The sequence below is a fragment of the Canis lupus genome, chromosome 21 (genome assembly GCF_003254725.2).
Source record: "Canis lupus dingo isolate Sandy chromosome 21, ASM325472v2, whole genome shotgun sequence".
Classification (NCBI taxonomy): domain Eukaryota; kingdom Metazoa; phylum Chordata; class Mammalia; order Carnivora; family Canidae; genus Canis; species Canis lupus.
The window spans coordinates 34,307,192-34,322,838 of NC_064263.1; the positions used below are offsets into that span (position 1 = coordinate 34,307,192).

The following is a 15,647-nucleotide window of genomic DNA, read 5'->3' on the forward strand; positions in this document are numbered from 1 at the left end:
GAACCTTCCAGGAGCAGGAGCTAGAGCATTTACTCTAGTATCATTACGCTCAGAACCATCTTGATAAGGAAAAGACAATTACTTCTTCATTCTCCAGCAGGCATTCATTAGGTATAACATGGTCTACTTTTCATGAACTAAGATTCAGGAACCTCTAAGCCATCCCTGGTTAGTCTTCACTAACAATCTAGGAAAAGAATGGTGTAGAGGCCTCAGGCTGCAGCCAGACAGGCTGGGGAAGGAGACCAGGAGAACAGGTGGTGGCACCCACAGATTCTTGATATACAGTGAGATCCCACATTTGGGTAATCGTGACATTTTGATAAAGATGATTTGTTTAATGGTTCATGGAATGTGCAGTTTAATTTGTGTAACCTTCAAAAATGTTTATCTGAATAAATGCACATTTTTGAAATTAGAACAAAAGTTATTAGCTGGTCTTTAGATTTTTAAGGTATTTCAAAGTCACTAAACAAAACAAAACTAACAGCAAACATGGAAGAGTCCTTCTATTCCAGGTTGTAGTGAAATCGGTGTACTATTACACTTTGATGGCCATGTGAATGGTAAAACCATATCTGAATTTTAATAAATATTGATGAGCAAGTAAATGAAAGCAATATAGGATACATAATAAAGTCCATAAAGATGCACGTCAGCCTGCATTTTCTACACCTCAGTATACTGGTAATAAAAATAGGAGTAGGTGCCACCTACTACTGCAGTATGTCCATTTAAGAATTGTTCCTAGGTATGTCTGGGAGTCTCTCTAGGGGTTCTCTCATACTTCTCCTCATCATTTTCCTTCTCTTCTTTCCTGGCACCCCCTTACCAGTGTGTGTTGCCAGGGCTCTCTGTGAATACCCTACTGTTCCTGCCAGAGCCTGTCTCTCAGCACTCTCAAGCATGTCACAACACTTCCCACTGTTTTTATGGCTTCCTGGAGCTTCAGAACAGTGGGTTCCCATTGCCACTTTCTCTGGGTGCTGTGTCTTTCTAGAGCCTCTGAGCAATAAGTGTTCTTACTTCTACTGGCACTGCTGAAGCCATGGCCTGGGGGCTGCCATTGCAGATCAGGGCTAAGCTATGTTCTTGAGCATTTAGTGTGTAAGTATTAACTCCTTGCAAGGTGGGAAGAAGGCCCTCTCTCCTTTTCACATTATTACTTGTTGTTAAGTGGTTTCCATACAGTGCTATCTAGACTTCTTAAATCCTACAGTTTTTAGCAAAATCAGCTCTTCCCATTATCACTCCTTCCCCTCTCTTCCCTCTCTTGTTCTCAAACATAAGGCTGGGTAAACTGGAGAAGTGTCTCTGAGTCCCGCCAGTGAATGCCAGATCCCTGTGTTCCAGGACCTCTTCAGCTGGAGGGAGGTGCCGGGATTGGAGGAGGAAGAAGCACTTGGAATCCCTAGGCACGTTGAAGGGAAGTTGAGACAAGGACTTTGGCTGGATAGGAAGCTGTAGGAAGCAGTATTGCCTATTATAAGAATCATACAGACTTGTGCTCAAATTTCTGCTCATCATCCACTAGCTGTGTCCTTGAGCAAGTTATTTAACCTCTCTGTGCCCCGTAATTATAAAATGTGATTCACCAGGTTGATGTGAAGATTAAAAATAATATTGAGAAAACACCTAGTACATGACTGGTATTTTCAATAGTTAACATTACTGTCAGATTACTTTTCTCTCTTATTCAACAAAAACACTTTAGTTACCCATCATGTGCCAAGAGCAGCTTAAAAAACAAAGACCCTCAAGACCTCGCAGTCAAGCAAGGGATACAGAGAAGTAATGAATTCTTATAATCAATTTAAGGTGATAAGAAATGGACCACATTCTGTGAAAGCTCAAAAGAAAGGAAAGAAAACTTATCAGGGGAGTTGGAAAAGACTTTCCAGAGAAGATATTTCAGCTAGGTCTTGAGGAATGAATGGGAGCTTATAAGGCAAAGATGTTAGGGGGAAGGTTTTGGGCAAAGGGAACAGCATTAGGAAAAGGCATAACTGGGCATTAGGGATTTATCAGTGTAATTGGAGCATGGACTCTGGGGTTTGTAAGATAGGAAATTTCAGGGATAGAGACTGCAATATTGTGGTTTATAATAAAATATATATATATATTTGGTCACTCAAATGACCAAAATATATTTTTTGTATACATTTGTTTTTCATCTTCACAGTTTCTGGCTTACAGCTCCCAATACCCTTGGAATTTCCTGAGCAATAAGAGAAAAGGGAAAACCTTTTGTTACAATATTTGATCTCTTGTCCTTAATTCCTAAATTCTCTTCAGAGCCATAAAGGTGAAATGGGTGGCTTGTTATTTCTAAGAAACCCTTTCCACCACAGCTGCGTTTACACTAATAAAGGTGACTTCTGCAAAGCATCTAAGTATGGAAGCTGGTTACCAAGGGAAACAACCATGGATAGAAGATTGGAACTTTCAGTCCCACCCTCTGATTTCTGGGGAGAGGAGAGGGACTAGATGTTGAACCAATAACCAATGGCCAATGAGCTAATTAATCATGCATACATAATGAAGCCCCCATAAAAACCCAAAAGAAGAAGATTCAGGAAAAAAAAAAAAAGAAGATTCAGACAGCTTCTATGTTGGGGAACCAAAACACATGCCACTGTGCCACATCCCAAGCTCCACAAGGACAGAAGCTCCTTTATTCAGCATCTCACCCTATATATCTCTTCATCTGACTATTGACTCATATCCTTTAATATCCTTTGTAATAAATCATTACTCTAGTGAATAAATGGGTTTTTCTAAGTTCTATGAGTTATTCTAGCAAACTATCACACCTGAGGAGAAAATCATGGGAACCTCTGATTTTTAGCCATCTGTCAGAAGCATAGGTGACAGCCTGGACTTGTGATTGTTGTCGAGGTGGGGCAGTAGGATTGAACCCTTTACCTATGGATCTGATTCTATCTCCAGGTAAATAGTGTCAGAATTGAGTTGAGTTCTTGGACACTCTGCTGATGTCAAATAATTGCTTGTTGATAAGGGGAACGTACAACACATACAAACACACACACACATGTTGAACTTGGGGCCAGGAACCTAATTTAGAGGCAATTAATGGAAGTAGAATAAAAGGTTGAGTCATCTTTTGATGGTTATTGAGTGTTATTCCAGTGAGTTTGATCTTTGTGGCTTTGTAGATGGTGAACACTGAAGATCAGGTTGAGAATAACTTGACCACCCAAAGAGAGAACATAGAAATGTTGACAGGAGATCCATTCATGGATAATCATGGATCATCAGCACATTGGTTGAGATGATGGAAGAGGTCCAATTATTACAGCATCCATCCTCCTCCTAGGAATTTTGAGAAGATTCCAGGAAATTGGAGCTGTGTTACTCTCCATTTGGATACCCACAGCTGACCAAGGTGACAGGGAGTCAGTATGATGCTTGTGGCTGAACCAGGACTGGCCAACCTATACTCACAAGTCTAGAGCTCCAGTCCCTCAAAGAACACAGATATCCGTCCTTATGCCAAGGACTTGTTTTAGAAGAGATCCTCAGGAAGCTTCAAAAAAATGAGCAACAGCTCTTTTGATGGATACTATAAACTTGGTGGGTTAATGATGGTCACTCTTGGTGGTCACTTTGTCCTTTTGTTACCCTGTGTCTCAGTTCCCATAAGTATAAAATGATGAAAGGCCTGCTCTGTCTCAGAAGAAGTTTATGTGAATAAAATGAAATGATGAATGTGCATGCACTTTAATAAGTGTCATATGATCTACAAATACCCATTAATCATAATTATCATTAAAATGATTGATGGCTTTACTCAGTTCTCCCCACCTTTTGTCCCCTGTAGGAGGCCAGCAAGCAGCAGAGAGGCTGGAACCTTCCAAGGGGCCAGGAGAGAAGCAGGAAGATCTTGGATCATGGTGAGGGGCCTGATGACACACAGTGGGACAGTATCCAGAAGAGCTGTTAAGGTCAAAAAGGGGAATCATGGTGTCAAAGTGGCAGGTCATGGGCTGAAGCTGGGGCAGGTAAGGCCAGGAGCAGGTGCCAGGCAGAGCCAGGGCTCTTTACTGGGAGAACTAGTAAAGAGGGAGGAATGGAGAGATTTTCTATTGTGTGGGTTCTCCAGTGAGCAGGAAGAAGGGCTGAAGTTTTTCCAGAGGCTTCTCTTCATGTCACTACAAGGGTTTCTTGTTGATGTGGTTTCTTGGATCTCAGTTAGGGATTAGCCTATTCTCTGAGCTACAAATTCTCTGAGGTACAAATTAGAGACCTGGAGAGCTGTTTATTGTGAGTAGTTTTTGTAAGTTTTTATATTAGTTGTCAACATTTTATAATTGGAAGAATTCCCATAAAGGTCTGGATTTCCTGCTTTTCCTGAAAAAAAAAAAAACAAGAGACCAAGCAATATTGGGTCTACATTTCTGCAGAGTAAGCCTTGGTCTGTTTCTGCTGGCCTGCTTCAGTCAGTTGTGCTCCCTGCCTGGCTCTGAAGGCATCCAAATAATTGCCCCTTTGGTGCATGATTCTTAACCTGTCTTGGGTTTTCTGGAGCACGGGAGGCTTATGCTTAAAGCCTCCTCCACTTATGACATCTTTTTAAAAAAATAGCCACTTTATTAAGGTATGATTGACATATGAAAAGCTATACATATTTAATATATACAACTTAATGAGTTTAGAGCTAAGTATACACTTGTGAAACCCTCATAATTTATGCCATAAACCTATCCATCACATCCCGAAATTTATTCCTGCCCTTTTATTTATTTATTGCTATTATTGTTGCTATTGATGTGATAAGAACACTTATAAGATATACTCCCTTAGCAAACTTTTAGGTCTACAATACAGTATTGTTAACTCTAGGCACTAAGCTATACAATAGATCTCTAGAATTTATTCATCTTGCATAAGTCCCATATCCACTTGATGGGTTTCTTTCTATATAGCTTATGGATAACTGCTGCCATGGAAATTCCATTTGAAACACTTAGGTTCTTAGAGTATATTTGCAGTTCCTTCCCTGGGTGGAGTTTATTTTTACTGCAATAATTTCAGGTCTAGAAATTAACTTATTCATGTTTTTCATATTTAAAGAATTTCTTTCTTGTATGAATCCTCGGGTGAGCAGGAAGACATGCACTCTGGCTAACAGATCATTTTCATGCTCATTATATCATATGGTTCATCCATCCCTTGGGGTGGGCTTTTATGAAATTCCCAGCCAGCATTAATGTAGATGGTGCAGGTCTACATAAAAGAGGCAGGAGAACCAAACATCACTTTCTTCATGTTGCATTCTGAAGAAAATTTGTGGTAGTACTAATGGGATTATAATATATACCTCCAAGAGTTTCATATATTCAGGCTGCTAAGTAAGTAGAATACAATTCACTTGTTGACCTAATTTTCTTAACACACTACCTATTTCCCAAAGCAATTTGAAATAACTAGCAATAAAATCTAAGATATAAAAATAAGCCATAAAAATGGGGAGATAGTTTCATAAATACTAATATCCCTAGGAGATAAAAAGAAATGCACGCTTCTCCTAACCACCTATGATTTGACTCTGAAGTTAAACCATTTGACCTGAAACCTAATGAATCTGTGATCCATGTGGTCCAGGCCCTGAGAAAGATTGATTTAAAGAATTATTTAGCAGACAAAAAAAGCAATACAAAAAGAATTCCATTCTCCATGCTTACCTCTCAAAGGACATGGAATGCTAAATCCCATCCTCTCTGACCTCTGCCCTTTGACTTTTCATTTGCTTACCCTCCCCACCTAAAGCCTCTCTTCCTCCCCCTTCCTCTTCAATTTACTCTTCCAGCTCCATCCAGTTACTTATTGTACAGATTGTCTAACCTTTATTTTTATGATTGACTCAGTTTTCAAAAGTCTTAGAGTCTAAGAGAGATCGTTCTGTACACATTGTGCATCATTACACTTTATTCTCTCCATTTATCCAGCAAACTTACCAAATGCTTATTATGTATTATGGTCTATGCTAGGGCCTGGGAAGAGAAAAGTGAGTAGGCAGGCCTCTGAAATGCTTCCCAGTTAGCACAATGGGATGTGGAATGGGGAAAGTACCCCCATCCACACCCCCATGTACTCACCCCAGATAGCCACCAGGGCCTGGTACCCTTAGTGTTGACTGTGACATAAATGGTCTGCAACATACTGGAGGAGCTGCTTTCTGTTGGAAGTTTTCTCTGCCTCCTGGCTAAAGGCCACTTTCAGCAAAGCTCTCCTGAGGTGGCTGTCATGTATGGGGCTGTAGGCACTCTCACTCAGAGAAGGGTAGAGGTCCTCACACAGAAACTCAGAAACAAGCCACAGGTGGATAGTGCCAAGCATGGAACCACAAACACACACAATTCAAAGCTGCTTAAAAACCAGGAGGCACAAAGCAATCAGGGAGAAATCCTCTAATCCCCTGATGGAATGTCCTGGAATGCTCCTCACTCTCTCCTTCCAATGTGTGCAAAATATACAGAAATAAAATCAAAGTGTTCTTTCCTAATCAGTACACAGAATGGTTGAACAAGCTCTGGGCAAAACTGTTTTTGTGGGGAACATTCAGTCTTTTGTGGTCTGTTTCAGTTCAGCAGGCACTAGGGAGACAGGAACCTAGGAAAGTGTGGGGAGATTCCAGGGGCCCTCTGGAGTGAATTCCACCAGATTTTGGTGTGTGTGGTGAGTGTAAATACTCCTCCCTGCTTGCACTCTGAGCTGCCAAACAGAAGACAGGGCCTCAAGGAAGCTTGCGGTGTGGTGTGTCCAAACACGAGTCTGCCAGTGAAGTTACCGGCTTTAGGACTTCAACAGCCTTGGGCTTGGGAGCCACAGTAATTCATGCATGATAAAGCTTCTCACTTACTAGCTGTGTGACCTTGGGCAAGTTACCTTGCTTCTCTGTGCCTTGGCTACTTCATCTGTAAAATAACTATCGCTCAGGGTAGTCACAAGAATTAAATGATTCATATGGAAATAAGATTGTCAGTTAAAATGCAAGAGGTTCAGCTATATTTGAACTTCAAATAAAAAACAAATAATTTTTTTAGTGTTGAATGGGTCCCAAATATTGCATGGACATAAATGTATTTTTCACTTGCTAAATCTACAGCTCCAGATGGAAAGCTCATAGAAGAGCACCTGGCACTTAGTAAATGCTCATTAAGTGTCAGATGTTACATTCTGTTATTGTTATCTTTGGGGCTGAATTAATTACTTTGGAGTTTGGTTTTTAGGAGATTGTTCTTAGTTTTGAGTCTGGCCAACCATTGGAGTTAAATCAGGAGGGTCTCACCTTTCTGGTCATGGAGCCACAGAGCACCTCCCCTGGGCATCTGACCACACAAGCTCTAGTGGTCTTGTAATCAGTGACCTTCAGAGAAGCCCATCTCCAAAGTCACTTTTGCCTGGCTCTACTTCCTCTCTTACCATCTGCTTCTCAGACCAAATAGAGATACCCTTTGTGGGTTACAGACACAAGAAGCAAAGGGGCAAATGTGGGTAAAGGAGAGTGACAGTTTCTTGGACCTACTATGTGTGGGGCCCTGTCAAGACACTTCTAGTATGTTTCCTTACCTCATCCTCTCTAGCAATTGTGCAAATGAACTTAAGGATATCCAAATACGAATTGGGGATGATAATGCCTCCTGATATCATCAAATTGTGAAGAGGAAGGTGAAGGCCCTGAGCATGGAATAGGTGATGGATGCATTTCTTTTCTCTCTTTCTTCTCCTTTAATCCCTACTTTACCAATGAAAAAAACAGACTTGTACAGAGCTGTACAACTGGTAAATAGTGGGAAGGACTACGCACCAGGCCTGTTGGCCTTTCCACTCCACCATGCTACTTTTACAGTTGTTTCCCCTGGTCTTTGGTCTCACCTCCCCTCATTCCTGGTATGTGCAGGACATTCTGACACTCCTCCATTATTCTTCTAAGCTGCCCCCTCCCTCACAAACCCCTTCCTCCAGGAAGCCCTCCAGCCAGTACAAGTTAGAACACATAGCTGGAGGAAAGATACCCTTACCTTCTCATGGGCCCAGCCTCCCTAGGGGTCCATTTCCTTCCCTGGAGTCAGCCAAGTTCTGGGGGCCTGGGCCGTCTCCCCATAATCTCACCCTATAATAAGCCAGCAGGTCACATTTTGTTCTCTTTAAATAAACCTTATAGAAACATTTAAATGTTTATTTCACTCATAAATTCCCAGGAATGCGCAACAGTTTCCTAACTGCCTGGGTGCAGGGATAAATATAGGCCAGTGTCAGAGACGGGAATATTATCTTCCTTTCCCCAATGTCACATGACTAGGCCTGGACTAGGAAGCTCTAAGCAACAGCCCCAGCCCCAGCCCTCGCTGGGCTGGGGAGTTTATCTCTTGCACTTGGGCCCTGGCAGATAACCTAGGGGTGAAGGACCCTATTAGAAGCCAGTGTGAGGTAATAAAGCTGGGGAACCTGAGCTGGAATCCCACCTGATGACCTTGGGCACTTTATTGAACTTTTCAGAGTTTCATATTCTCAAACATTCCATGGAGATAATAACCCTATTTTCCAGGCTTGTTTTAAGGATTATACAAGATAAAGCAATAATGATGCTGCTGCTGATTGTGGGAGTGGTGGTGGAGGTGGGGCTCTGTGGTGGCTGTATCTCCAGGTCCCTCTCTCATAGCCTAGAGGTGGCTGTATCTACAGGTCCCTCTGTAGAGAGGGGTCCTGGCCACAAAGAGAAGTTGGTGCTCTTGTGATAGGATAAAAGGACTCTGGGGACTCACAAGAAAATGATTATTCCAGCAGCAAGTCCTAAGAGCATGGGAGAGAGCAGAAATGCCTCTGCCGAAGTCTGCTGGACACAGGGCTCCTCCCTGCCAAGCACTGAGGACCAGTTCCTGGCTCTCCTAAAGCTCCCCAGTGCCCACCCTGTGGATTCCCCCTGTGCACCCAGTACCTGCCTTGCCTCTGGTGAACTCTCTTTCCTGGCATTGTCCACTCTATTTCTAGAAGCCAGGGATCAACAACCACTAGATTATCCTGCCTTTTTCATCACTGGTTTCACTCTCATGGTTTCACTCTGTCTGCCAACAGACACCTGGAGTGTAGAAATACATGCAATGCCTATTAGTCTTATTCAGTGGAGAGTGTATCACCCAGCCAGTCATTTATTCATCATCATCTTCTATCCTCTCCTCTTCCCTCTTTTTCCCATGTGCCTCCATTTCTTCCTCTCTCCAATCCTGGCATTTAATCAGCCAGCCAATTATCTACCCAACCTGTCACATATCCATCCATCCATCCATCCATCCATCCATCCATCTACCTGCCCATTTATCCATTCATCCATCCTTCCTTGAGCTCCTAACACATACTAGAGCCCATGCTGAGAACTGGATATACATTCATAAAAGACACAACCCCTGACCTAAGTAGCTTATGTACAGATGGACAGGGGAATCAGAGAAACAAAAAGTAAGCTACTTCTTTCCTCACTATAGGAACTAAAGACAAATAATTTTAATATACATTTCTGTCCTTCTGTAATAATCAAAATTTCCAAACATTTTCTGCTTTCTCTTAGGTACTTCCAAAGCTACAATCTCACAGTTCTTACTCTGTGACCAGAATTACTAGAAGCCATCCTGGTGGAACTGTTCTCTTGGCCTTTCCAAGTTTCTTTTCCATAAAGTATAGGGCATCAAGCAACTGCTACTCCTGCCCCCATGCCTGGGGCCATTGGTGTCCATGACACAGGCTTTACTGCTGGGTATGGCCAAGAAAGGAGGCAAAGCTGACAGAAACACTTTAGCAGGAAAATCAGGTTTGAATCTCTACTCAACCACAATACAACTATGTGGCCTTTGACAATTATTTACCCTCACAGAGACACAGTTTCTTCATCTATAAAATAAAGATAATAATAATATCTACCCCGAGGGAATGAGACCATATGGCAGGTGCCCAATAGATGGCTCCAATATCTTGTACATCAGATCTTAATGTTTTACTGATAATTCATTTGAAGACATTTCATTGAAGATTTTAATTGAGGCTGCTCTTGGAAAAGGTAGTAAGTGGATAAATTCAAAATCCTAGATTAGACATTCAAGGTACTGGTCAGTTTCTAGTGTTTGGATTGTACTTACCTACAGTTTTCTTATCTGTAAAATGGAATAATAATCATACCTACTTCCTAGAGTTGTTGTGAGCTACTGCATATAAAGTGCTTAGAGCAGTGCCTGTCACATAGGAAGCCTTGGGCCTTGGAAGAGTTGGGAGCATGTCCCCACTCTGCAAAGCTATCACCAAGTTCCCAGTGTTTTACATGCACTATCTATTTTGTCTTCATTCCATTCCTTACAGGAAATTGATTCTTTGGGTCCCAAACCTTTTTCTCACACATTTCCCAAGGGTCTCTGAGGAGGTATAGACAGAACCCCAGGTTGCTGGCCAGTGAAGACAGGGTGTAAACAGCCAAGGGAAGGTAAAATGAAGAGAAAAGCTGGCAACCTACCTTCATGGTAAAGCATATTGTTAAGCACTAGATATTCCTGGGGATAGCATAGACCAATGATCCCCCAATTCCTTTTCAGAGAAGTTTATAAGGGAACACAAAGCAAATTAGATCAGAAAAAAAATTGTCATTCGATTGTAAATCCACTGGGAGGTAAACTCTCTGAGAGTAGGGCCTTGGTTAGTTAGTGCTTAATAAACACTTGTTGAATGAATTCAATAAACATTTACAGTTAACTCTTGAACAACATGTGTTAGACTTACATGTGTTTTTTTATAGTATGGTACTGTAAAGTATTCTCTCTTCCTTATGATTTTAATAACATTTTCTTTTCTCTAGCTAACTTTATTATAAGAATACAGTATATATAACACACAAAATATGTGTTCATGGCTGTTTTTGTTATGAGAAACCTTCCAGGGCAGCCCGGGTGGCTCAGTGGTTTAGCACCGCCATTGGCCTAGGGCATGATCCTGGGGACCCAGGATCAAGTTGCAGGTCGGGCTCCCTGCATGGGGCCCACTTCTCTGCCTGTGTCTCTGCCTCTCTTTCTCTCTCTGTGTCTCTCATGAATAAAATCTGAAAAACAAACAAACAAAAAACCTTCTATATAGAAGTCTATAGTAGTCCATTAGTAAAGTTTTTCGAGAGTCAAAAATTATATAGATTTTCAACTGTGCAAGGGGTTTGGTGTCCCTAACTCCTGCATTGTTCAAGGTCAACTATATTGAGTAAATTCAATTCTATATTTATTGAGTGCCTATCACATGTAAGTGAATAGTTATCCCTTTCTTGTGTACTCAAACTCTGTTGCAGTATACTGGGGAATTTTCTGGACTAGAAAGAAGAAAAAAAATTCTAGCCTTGTTTCTTCAGTTTATACCCATGAGGCAGTAGAATCTTGCTGCATCCTTGTTATGTCCTTTGGACAACTGACTTAACCTCCCAAACCTTCATTTCCTAATCTATAAACTACATATAGTCACAGCTAATTTATAGGGCATTATGAAGGTTATCTGAGACAATGAATGTAAAGAGTTTAGCCTAGAACATGGTAGGAGCCCCATGTTTAGCTTCTTTCCTGCATTTGGATATAATACCTAACTGCTCTGAACTTCTAGTTCCCTGGGGATGATGATCACTGTCCTCACAGTCAGGTTAGGGCATCAATCGCAGTAATATATATAAAAACTTTTTGAAAACTGTTTTGTGCTATACTAGACTGAGAACCTATTAGGAGCTGAGAACCTTGCTTGGCACTGTACATATTATTCTGGTAATTAAAGTCAAGTTGCCTGAGGTTTGATTCTAGGCTCAATGACTTAGTTGTATTAGCTAGTACACATTATTTTTCTGTGCTTCGAGTCTTCATCCCTAAATGGGGATAATAATAGTACCTATCCCACAGAGATATTCTGAAAATTAAATGAGATAAAGTGTATAAAAAACCTAGTACAGTGGCTGGAATATAGTAAAATTCCCTTAAAAGTTTACTGTTGTTAGAAGCTATTGCTGTAAGGCTCAGCTTACAGATGAGGAAACAGGCAAAATGAGTAACTCACCTCAGGTCCCACTCAGAGATATGAAGTCTAGCTCTTTCCACACTGCCACACTATCTATACCTTGCATCCCAAAGAAATAGAAGCATTTCCTGCCCTTTCCAGAACTTCTTGGCTGCTTAGAGAAGCTTGCTTGGTATTTTTCTCTCCTAAAAGGACAGCTGAGCAAACTCCCTCTGGGTCCAGCCCACTGACTGATGGTGGTTAGCCAGGATGGGTTTCCTACTACACCGACACAAACAGGGAGAGAATTCCAGATTTGTCATGGCAGCAGCTACGTGATCTCTAATTCTGAGCCAAAAGAGGAGGCCCAGCAGCTTTGTGGTCAGAGGTTCTAGGAGCTCCACAGCCAATCCCTTGCTTTTAGGGCCACACACAGAGGGCTGATTCTCCAGAGCACATTCCAACCTAATTTTCAGTTAATCAAAAATTGAAGGTGGGGATAGGGGTGGGAGCGGAGATGCCACTGGTTATTTGAGTGCTGCGGTGATATTAAGTCAACAGGATGCTTCTGTATAACAGGGTTAAACATCAATTTGTCTAAGGGATCAGAAAGTGCAGCACAAAGTAGGCACATAGGGAGATGTAGAGAGAGAGTAACTTGTGTGTGGCTGGAACGAGGAATTACATGGTGGTCTGTGTTTCTAGGAGTCCATGTACATCGAGTTGAGCTGTTTTATTGTCTGATGGCTAAAAAGGAATGAAAAAGGCATAGGCAGCACCATGTCTCAGCAGGATGTGTGACATGGAGCTGTATTTTCTGGCCCCATGGGCTCAGGCATCTGAGTGGATGGCAAGCAGAAGGAAGACACAGCAACACAAGCTGCAGTGCTTTGGAGTGTGCATGGCAGTGCATTTGCAGGGGCCCAGGTTGGCCATCTCAGACCAGGGCTTTGAAAGCACAGGACAGTGTCTCCCTAGCCTAGGCACCAAGGGATCTCATAGAGGGCCCCAGAGGCAAAGCTAACACTACTTAGTGCAGGGTAGAGACTTAGAGCATAGGCTCTGGGGCCAGACTGCCTGAGTTCAAATCCTGGGCCTGCTACTTATGAGCTATATGATCTTGGAGGAAGGTACTTAACTTCTCTGTGCCTCAGCTTCCTCAGCTATGAAATGGAGATGATGGTACCTACCTCATAAGGTTAACTGAAAATTAAATAAGTTAATGCAGTAGAATAGTACCTGGCATTAAGTGTTGTAGACAGTGGAGATGGGAGTGGGAGTTGGCCAGGGAATGGTAGAAGGGGATACTGGAACAGATGATGTGAATGATGTGAGGTCTGCTTATGAGCTCATATTGACCTGCACCTAGGGGCTTCCAGAAACCCCTGAAAGAGGATGGGGGCTGTCTGAGTAGAAACTAGAGCCAGCTGTTAGAGCTAACCAGAGCCTCTTTGCACCCTCAGGTTTGCAAGGCATTTCTGAGGAAGCCATGCTGTTCCAATGAGTCAGCTTTCTGATATGGTTTCTGGTCACAGGCCAGGAAATGGTTGATGTCCTGGTCTTGCTGCTTCTGGGGCCCAGAGCCAGGTGTGGTACTCCATGATTAGGAGACAGGTGGGTATGTCCCCAGAAGAGTGGTTTGGGAGCAAAGCCTAGAAGAGCTTATGGGAAGATGCATACACTGCCTTCCTGCATCTGTAGGTTTTCACCCCACTATAGGTAGTTGTGAAGGGCAGAACTGAGAGGGAGTCACAGGGAGGCAGTTGCAGCTTGACCAGCAAGCAGATCTGGCCAACTACAGCACAGACTTCCTTGTGAGGTGGGGAGTTCCCCTGTATGGAGCTACTCCTGCAAACTCCTAAGACCCATCCCAGAAGACTCTGGTTCAATAGGCTTAGGCCTTGGCAGAGGAATCTGGGTTTAATAAGCTTCCAGGTAACTGTTGGGGGGTGGGGTTCACACTGTGCAGAACTTTGCCTGCCCAGGAGGGGAGGGTCTTAGATGAGATCTAGTATCCCTTCTAGCTCTTAGCTCTGATAATCTGTCATTCTGTGTTCCTTTAAGGTGCCAGGCTTGTATCCTGACAGCTTTTATTCCTATCAGAACCTCTTGGCTAGAAGCTCATTCCTTTGAGCCCCTCCTTGTTCTACGACCAACCCAGAAAACACACTTAGGACACAACCTCACAGAGTGCATTGTCCGGAAGTTTTATTTCTTTGTGGGTCTTGATTACAGCTTCTGATTAAGGACCTCGAGGATGTGTGTGGCAGCTGGGGGAGGGGTGTGCATGCAGAAAGAAAAACAGGATCTAGGTCTACAGCATTTGTGTTTTTGTGCAAGAAGGCCTCAGCTAGTGTTCATGTCAGCAATGGGAAATGGGGGCTGGGGTTTGAGGAACTAGAAGTAGGGCTGGACCCGGGGGAGCTGTAAAATCAGAAGGATGCTCTGGTTCTTTGCCTGCTTCACAGAGTGGGAGTTCACACGGTACTGGGAATTTCAGCCAAATCCTCCTAGCCAACCCTGCTTCCCTGGCTGCCCAGCTTCCGCTGCTCCCAGGGACTTGGGCTCCAGCCCCTGGAGGCTCCAGTCCTGCTCACAAAGCCTGACCTTTCCCTGAGGCTGTAGCTGCCTAAGAAGCCCAATGTAGGTTGTCTGATGGGTGCAAAGAGGGAGGTGCTCTTCACTGACGATGCCTGTGGGCTTCTGGAGAACTCATGGAGGCCCATTGCCAGTCAGTAAGGGCAGAGAATAAAAAGATACTGAATCTGATGTAGCCTTTAGTCTGCAGTCTAACCTGCCCCACTCTCATGGTTCCTCAGGCCAAAAAAGGTACTAGAGAGCTAGGCTAACCTAAGTCTAGAAGGCAGCCACTGACACTTGCCTTGAGGAAGAGATGAGGAACCAAAGGCACAAAAAAGTTAACAGACTCACACAAAGTCTTTTGGCCAGGATGTGGAGGAGACCGGTTTGGTCTGACTCCAGAGTCCACAATCTTAAATCTTATGCTAATAATCCTCCCTTATAGGACCTGGGCATCCTGGCTCCAGCTCACCTGAAGTCTTCATGGGTCGTTCTCCTGCTGGGCTCCAGCAATACAAAGGCTATTAGTACCACAAACACTCCCTTTATTGTCTTGACTTCCCACAAGCGCAGAGAGAGAATTGTGGCATTTGAAGGACCTTCAGAGATCATGGGGGTCCACCCCCTCATGTTACAGAAGTCTGGTTCTGGTTCAAGGTCACAAGGAGAGTGAGCTTGTGGAAAGCTGGAATCTGGAGCTCCTGCTGTTCAGTGAGGGCTCTCTGACCCTGAACTATGTGATTAGCTCATGGATCCCCCGCTGGCTTGGTCGCCTGGAAACTCACGCTCACCTCTGACCCAGTGGAGCTGCACCTAGGTGTGATTTGAAGTTGTTATGGTCAGAAGGGTCAGCAGGCGTTTTTGCTATCTTGTATTTAGTCTCCTGAGGAGAAAGCTTACAGGTTCTTTTAAGTAGAGAGGCGAGATGATGAACTAAAGGTAAACTAAACTCAGTGTAAAAGGATCTTTTCACTAAGGATGGAGTTGCAGCTTTGCCAATCTATTTTAATTTTTTTAGGAACAGTTGTATTCTTGAAGAGCAT

General features: G+C 43.1%; 1 protein-coding gene across 6 annotated transcripts in view; it reads right to left on the reverse strand.

Moving 5' to 3' along the window:
• The window catches only part of IRAG1 (inositol 1,4,5-triphosphate receptor associated 1), a 125,130-nt gene that overhangs the window by 61,891 nt on the left and 47,592 nt on the right, over positions 1-15,647 (reverse strand). The window lies entirely within an intron of this gene.